The sequence below is a fragment of the Pseudorasbora parva genome, chromosome 17 (genome assembly GCF_024679245.1).
Source record: "Pseudorasbora parva isolate DD20220531a chromosome 17, ASM2467924v1, whole genome shotgun sequence".
In the NCBI taxonomy this organism is placed as follows: domain Eukaryota; kingdom Metazoa; phylum Chordata; class Actinopteri; order Cypriniformes; family Gobionidae; genus Pseudorasbora; species Pseudorasbora parva.
Genome location: NC_090188.1, coordinates 43,886,838 through 43,895,278, shown reverse-complemented (window position 1 = coordinate 43,895,278; position 8,441 = coordinate 43,886,838).

Genomic DNA, 8,441 nt, shown 5'->3' with positions numbered 1-8,441 from the left:
TCTTTAGTCCGGATGACATGGCTTCCCAGTTTTCCAAAAAGAACTTCACATTTTGATTCGTCTGACCACAGAACAGTTTTCCACTTTGCCACAGTCCATTTTAAATGAGCCTTGGCCCAGAGGAAACGCCTGTGCTTCTGGATCATGTTTAGATATGGCTTCTTTTTTGACCTTTCAGTTTTAGCCGGCGACGGCGAATGGGACGGTGGATTGTGTTCACCGAAGTTTTCTGGAAGTATTCCTGAGCCCATGTTGTGATGTCCATTACAGTAGCATTCCTGTGTGTGTTTAAGGGCTGAAGATCACGGCATCCAGTTTGGTTTTGACCCTTGACCCTTACGCACAGAGATTGTTCCAGATTCTCTGAATCTTTGGATGATATTATGCTCTGTAGATGATGATAACCTTAAACTCTTTGCAATTTTTCTCAGAGAAACTCCTTTCTGATATTGCTCCACTATTGTTCGCCGCAGCATTGGGGGAATTGGTGATCCTCTGCCCATCTTGACTTCTGAGAGACACTGCCACTCTGAGAGGCTCTTTTTATACCCAATCATGTTGCCAGTTGACCTAATAAGTTGCAAATTGGTCCTCCAGCTGTTCCTAATTTGCACATTTAACTTTTGCGGCCTCTTATTGCTACCTGTCCCAACTTGTAAATTATTGCATTTCGTTTTTATTCACAATTTCTACAGTGTCCCAACCTGTTTGGAATCAGGTTTGTAAAATAGACCAGGAAACTATAAAGCACCCCTGAACAAGATAATGTCAGCTTCTGATAGGTCAAACAAGTTGGTCACAGGCTTGCCGAGAGTATGCCAAAGCGACGCTGCGGTAACCCAATACCCACACCACCATAATCCTTATGTGTGAAATCGTAGTGTGCACTATGTTACAAGCTCTCCAGACTCTGGAGTTCCACTGCTGACGTGCTATCTGGTGCGCCCGTGTATACAGGTTCAGATAAATATGGGTGAGCAAAAGAATGCAAGTGTTCCTCTGTGTGGAAATCCTTAGACATGTTTGCGAAGGTTGTTTAGTTTACAGTGTGCATCTCCTCAGACTATAAAGAAGCTCAGGCGCACCAGATAACACATCAGAAGCTGAAAACAGACCCGGAAGAGAAGACAATGCTGAATAAAGTCGTAGTTTTTGTTATGTTTGGACCAAAATGTATGTTTGATGCTTCAAAAAATTCTAACTAACCCACTGATGTAACATATGGACTACTTTGATGATGTTTTTATGACCTTTCTGATCCTTCTGGAAAGGGACTGTATAGCGTACATACATTTTCAATGGTGGGCAGACAGCTCTCAGACTAAATATAAAATATCTTAAACTGTGTCTGAAGATGAACGGAGGTCTTACGGGTGTGGAACAACATGAGGGTGAGTCATTAATGACATAATGATAATTTTCGGTGAACTAACCCTTTATGTTTAGTTACAGTGTGATTTCACTGGCGCAGATATAGAACGGGACGCACCCCACCGTCCTTCTTCAGAGCTAAAGTACCGGCTGTAATACCCCTGACTCTCAGCTGTGGGGAGGGACCCTCTCTATAGCCCCTTTTCGCAGAAGAGTCTGTAAGTCTTGTTCCATAACCAGCGCCTGCTCGGGGCTGACCACTGTGGATACCACCCCGCTCTCTGCAGGACCCAATCTGAGATATTCAACACAAGTTTTCACGCTGCCAGAAAATCTACTAAAGGACCTGACATTGATATTGTAAGATATATTAAAGATAGCAGTCTCTCGAGACTGGCCTCTGGTGTACCATGAGCAGCAAGCGCAGTGCCCTGAAGTTGCGAACAGCGGAGCAGAAATCTGACCGCACACCAGCTATCATCGAGAGGACAACAGAGCGACAGAATTAATTCACACAGTCAGAGTTACACTCCTAGGTGTGTTACGAGTCTGTTCCCCATCAAAAGCTGTTCTCCATGATGAGTTTCATACATTAATGAGAATTTTATTGTTCGACCGGTTATGAAGCATGTGTGACAAACACATCAAGAGCTTGGCTTTAAATAACTTTGAGGATGCCATCACTGGAATGTGCACTCGTGAGAGGCTATAAACAGACGTGAAACCGAATAAGGTTTCTTTTTCTTCAGAAGTCGTATTGTGTGTGTTTTATGTGATACTCCCTTTGTTAGGAGTTATTTGTTAGGGTGCAGTATTTTCTGAAAAAAAAAAAATAAATTAAAAGGAAGTCATTATGTCACAATCTATCAGGAAATGCATGCCTCCCAGTTCAAGGCCCAACCCTGATTAAGACTCTTCCTCATATATCACACCTGATTCAACTCATGAGCTCATTAGTAGAGACTGCAAGATCTGACAACGGGTGTGTCAGATATAGGGAAACAGTCAAAATGGGTAAAGGCGTGCGTACACTGTGCGAATTCGGACACTCCGAAGGTCGTGAGATATTGCAGACGCTACGAGTCATTTAATTTGATCATCGCATCAAATCAGCTGGTACACGGCACGACTGTTTGCACCGCGAGCCGGCCGCGATCACACGAGTTTTCATGTAACACAGACACCGGAGCTTTCAATGTTGCTGCTATAGCTTCAGATACAAAAAATAAAGAAAAAAGGTGTGAAAATGATTTGTTGAAAAGCAGAGAAAAGCCATTCCGTTTAACCGAAACAACCAGAGGGAGAGAGAAGAGTGCACGTGAGAGAGAGAAAGTGTGTGTGTGTGTGTGTGTGGGTGTGTGTGTGAACGCAGTATGTGGCAGCCACTGAGCTAATAATAGTCATAGATTGTGCGTATGTGACGTGCTTGTGCATGATTTGGCAACAGGGGACAGCCATATGCTGGTAAAAATCGGGCCGACTCCCCGAACTTTTTAAACATGTTTAAAAATGATCGTAAGGTCGGGAGGTGCTCTTAACGTGCTCGGCTCGTCTCGTATTTCCTCTCACACGGTGCGAGCCGCGACCATACGAGCATCCACGATGTCCACGCGATTTCTACCGAGAAAAAAAAATCGTCTGCGAGTTCGTACGACAGCAAAAATCGCACCGTGTACGCCCGCCTTAACACTTTAGAATCCTGTTTCTTACTTAATGCATAACTAATAAAGAGTTACTGCAGTACTAATGAATAATTCTTCATTAACACTCAAGTCACTAATATTAACTACTAAGGAATGAGTGTTAACTAATCAATATGTAATAGCATTTTTTAATTGTGTTAAGTATCAATTAGTTAATCAGTAACTATTCAATTCAGTCATGCCTCCTTAAGAACTACTATTAAGTAACTACTAATTAACAGTGATGCACAGTATCAGATCGAGGCCCTTTCTTCTTCTTTAGTACTAATGTTGTTAGATAAATGTACTACTGTTATGTGTACTATATTCATTTACATTCACTCGCAAATGTGCCGATTAATGTTTCTGTCTGTGTGTGTCCCCACGCTATAATGTTGCAGTTCTTGCAGCATTAAATCAGAGAAAACAATTCTAGTGAAAGAGTACACAGAGATTCATGAGTGCACATGCAGAGTGCACAAAATGTGAGCGCACACGCAATTTCTGTGAGTCCAGTTTTGTGCGAGAGAATGGATTGAGATTCCGCTTGTAAGCAGAGATTCGTTGCTTGTAAACTTGATGTGCTCTCGCGGTACAATATTAATACTACATTAATGAGGATGTTGATGATTTTTTTTTTTTTTTATGTAAGTATTGTCTGCAACCAGAAGTTCAGGACGGAACCCCATCCCCAATCTAAGTGCCTTGCCAACATGGCTCAGCATTTTATGTTTATGTGATACCAAATGATTTCTGTATTTAAGGCAATGACTGAGGGGAAAATGAGAATACAGGGAACCTATGAGTCATTAAAAAAGAATAGTTACTGATTAACTAATTGATACTTAACACAATTAAAAAATGCTATTACATATTGATTAGTTAACACGCATTCCTTAGTAGTTAATATAAGTGACTTGACTGTTAATGAAGAATTATTCATTAGTACTGCAGTAACTCTTTATTAGTTATGCATTAAGTAAGAAACAGTATTCTAAAGTGTTACCTCAAAATGTTCAGGGCTGGTGGTCCTCCAGGACGGGTTTGAGAACCACTGCGATAGGGCAATCTGTAGTGAACAAATCATTGTTCCACAAGCAGGGAAAAGCTTGAGCATAACGGGTGAATTGGTCCGCAGTGCTTTAAGCGACCCGAAAGAAGTGCCAGTACTCTATTCATTTTTTTTTTTTTTTTTTTGCTGACTCCTCTCCTCCCCTGAGTTAACAACAACTATATTGAAGGGGGTTTTATGTACTTCAGTCAACAGACGACCTTATAGAAAATAATAAATCCTTTTATAAGTTTGTGGATTTGCTTGAGTTAGAAAGAGCTACTGAACATAAATAAAATATGCGAAACCGTATTTAAATTTTTTTGAACCAAATGTACATTAAATAAATAATAATAAGCATAAAACGGTAGAACATAAACATGAGTCTTGAGGATGGTTCATTTCTTTACCCCTGAAAAATATACAAAAGCAGACTCAGCAAAATACAATCACAAAACATCAAATAAAAAATGAGAATGACAATACTGTATAAATCATTTTACCTAGAAAAGGCTCCAGCACGTTTTGGGCTCCACTTTCCTTTCACTTTGGGCTTCACAGTTTGTGGATACTGCACTTCTCCTCCCTAGTGCTAGCTATGTCTGCACATACTGTATGTTTGAGCATTAAACTGATCCAAGGGTGGTCCGTTGCATTTCAGGAAGATCCGATTTGAAAGCCTTTTGATGTCCAGAGAGTTTCTTTTAAATGTCAAAGTATCGTTCATTGAGCTGAAAGCTCACTCACGTTCACTTGTTGATACTGCAATGGTGTGGACAGCTTTAAGAAGAGGCTCCAAGGTTGCAGCTGTCTTAAAAGATTTAAGGTCTTTATACTCCCTAAATCCTAGCACACTTTCCCTCTCCCTAACTCTAAATCTCTGACATAAATGTCTGACCGCTGCATCCCCATATTGAATATGTAGAGATGCAGGCCAGGAGTCAGACTGGAGGACCTTGATGTCTGACGCTGCGTTCACACCAAACGCGAATTGAGCGCCAAAATCAGCTCTAGTTTGACACGTGAACATTTTGAATCCATTCAGGAGTCCGCAGCAAATTGGACGCGCGTAGAAATCGACCATTTGAAGCGAAATAGACGCACGTTAAAGGCGCTCCAGGTAAAATATGTCCTAAAACACCACTCTGCCTCTTTTCATTTTTCAAAAAAAAATATATTAAGCACAGTAGCGTACCGTGGGGTTTCAGTCAGGGCCTTCACTAACGATCAACACGCCCCACGCCATAACAACACGCACGCACACACAAACACACACACACACACGATCAACAAGCCCCACGCCGTCGCCATAACAACACACACACACACACCCCCACACGCACACGTTTGTTTTTGTGACATATGGGGACATTCCATAGGCGTAATGGTTTTTATACCGTACAAACCGCATTTTCTATCCCCCTACACTGCCCCTGCCCCTAAACCTACCCATCACAGGAAACATTATGCAATTTTACTTTCTAAAAAAAACCTCATCCTGTATGATTTATAAGCATTTTGAAAAGTGACATGGCCAGTGTCCTCATATTTCACCCTCTCCTGTGTGTCATAATACACACACACACACACACACACACACACACACGCAAAATACAATAATGCACTGTACGCAATACTACTACGAACTTTGCTTTCATAGTGTTCGTTGGGAAGGGGGCAAGCAAAAAGTACACGCGAGACAAAAAGGCAATTTGACTATTTATAGATGATACTGCACTCACGTGTCACCGTTTAGGCAAATGGTGAAAAGAATCCAAATCAGCTGGCACAAATACTCTTAAACAAACAAAAATACGGACCAACAGAACATCCAAAGAAACAGAAAAAACACTGCTTGTTAGCTAACATTACCGGTTTGACATCAGGATCGATCATTCGCACGCAGCCTGTCATCCGGGGCGGCCATAGTATATTTCACACAGAATTCTCACAACCCGCGAAAAGTTCAGACGGCTGATGACATCAGCAGGGGGTAGCACACCGACACGTCGCTGGGCCTCTGGGCCGTTCTATCACTACACATCAAATTTTGATTGGCTAATGACCCACGTCAGTCAAAGCTATGGTCCAATGGAAAATAGCAGCTTCAATGGAAGGCAAGCTATTCTACTAGTGCTGGTCCTCGGGGCTGTGATGCGTTTAGATGATGACATGTGGAAAATACACCAAAAATAAATACATTGTTTCTGGAAATATAATCGTAACTATATATATATAATGATTTTGACAGGGCCAGCAGAGAAGGCCCTGCTGGCCCTGACGGCCCACCACTGATTAAGCATTAACAGCCACACATGTGGTTCAGCCAAGGCAGTACGTGGATTATCTTCACTGTATATTTAAATAAAATCGTCTCGGTTACGTATGTAACCCTAGTTTCCTGAGGGGAACGAGACGCTGCGTCGAAACGCTGTGAGAACGCCTCTGCGTGAATGCATCGTGAAGCGCGTGTAGAACCAGTCCATTCGGGAGATCGATCGTCATCGATGTGGTGACGTCATCGACCGGAAACTATAAAGCGTCTGCGAACACAAACAGGAACTAGCTTCTGAATAGGGGTGTAACGATACGCGTATTCGTATTGAACCGTTCGGTACGAGGCTTTCAGTTCGGTACGCGGTACGCATTATGTACTGAACTTGGTCTAATTAATTCGATTTGGAAAATAAAAAAGTATGTAAAATATAATATTATGCGTTCAACAAGGAAGCCAATAACCAAAACGACGTAACAGGCAATGCCCCTGACTAAGAGAAAAACAAAACAAAAGACAATTATGTTTTAGGCTGCTCAGTCAGGTGCTCGCTTACTCAGTACACGCTGAATGCTCATTGCAAAATGGCTATTGCCTTTAACAGACCAGAAATAGAAGATCCTCCAATAACCAACGGGTCTGGTGTTTTGGTGAACTTTGGATTCTCTGTAATTTCCAACTTATTCAAATGGCAAAAGACATTTATAGCTGCGGATATGAGACCTTACACCCGTTTCACACAAACTCCATCTGCAGTGCGTAGCCTATGCGGTGCGTATTTTTTCTGTATCCATGTTAACGGTTGCGGACTGAAAACGCAACATATGTGAAAGGACAACAGGGCGTGCGGCTCCTGCACCGCATACGCAGTGCAAAACGCACCGCATACGCAGTGCAAAACGCACCGCATACGCACTGCAGACGGAGTTTTAAGAACGTGCTTAAAGTAATTGAGCCCCGTTACAATGTTCCTTCACAAGCCCATTTTAGCCAGTAATTCCCTGCTTTGTACTAAAAAACAAAAGCCCAAATAGAGAACTAATTGGCCAAAGCAACAGCGGTTGCTCTGACAACAGACAGCTGGACGTCAAGGGCTACACAAAGCTACCTGAATGTAACAGCACATTACATTACCGATGAATGGGACCGGAACAGCCACGTTCTTCAGACACGCCCCCTTGAGAGTCACACAAGTGAGGATTTGGACAAAGGGATGACAGAAACAGTAGTGTGTGAAAAAAGTGTGGAGAGAGCTATGTAAAGAGCTAATGTCTATTTCTGTAACTACATAGAAGATGGGTAAAGTATAGCTCCATCTTTGTTCAATGTAAAAAAAATAATAATAAAAAAATCATACTTTGTTAGTTTTAAAAAATAAAAAAGGTAATTTATCTGCCATTTTTTTTATTTTTGCTGTATCTAAAACGTACCGAACCGAACCGTGACACCAGTGTATCGTATCGAACTGAACCGTGAATTTTGTGAAGCGTTACACCCGACTTCTGAAACAGCCTGAAGTAAGTGATCACAGGCATGCCGGGAGTATGGCCGGGCGACGCAGCGTCTCGTTCCTCTCAGGGAACTAGGGTTACATACGTAACCGAGACGTTCCCTATCTGGGAACTCGAGCTGCGTCGAAACGCTGTGAGAATGCTTATACCCACATCGCCATAGGACCAAGTGCCTCATATGTGTGAAACCGTAGCGCACACGACTACGAAAGCACCTGCGCCCCAACTGTAGATGCAACATCTAGTTCGTAAAATCTTACGAAAGTAAGCGGCGAAGACCAGCCTGCCGCATTAGAAATATCTTGGAGGGAAGCCCCCGACAAGAGTGCTTTAGAAGCAGCCATACCCCTGGTAGAATGCGCTCGGACAGCCAAAGGAGACGGCTGTCCGACCGCCTCATAGGCAAGTGAAATGGCCTCGACCAACCACTTGCTCATCCTCTGCTTAGACACGGGTGCCCCCTTTTTCGGGGTTCCAAAACAGACAAAAAGCTGATCAGATTTTCTCCACAGGGCAGCTCTGTGGACGTACGTGTCAAGCGTCCTAACTGG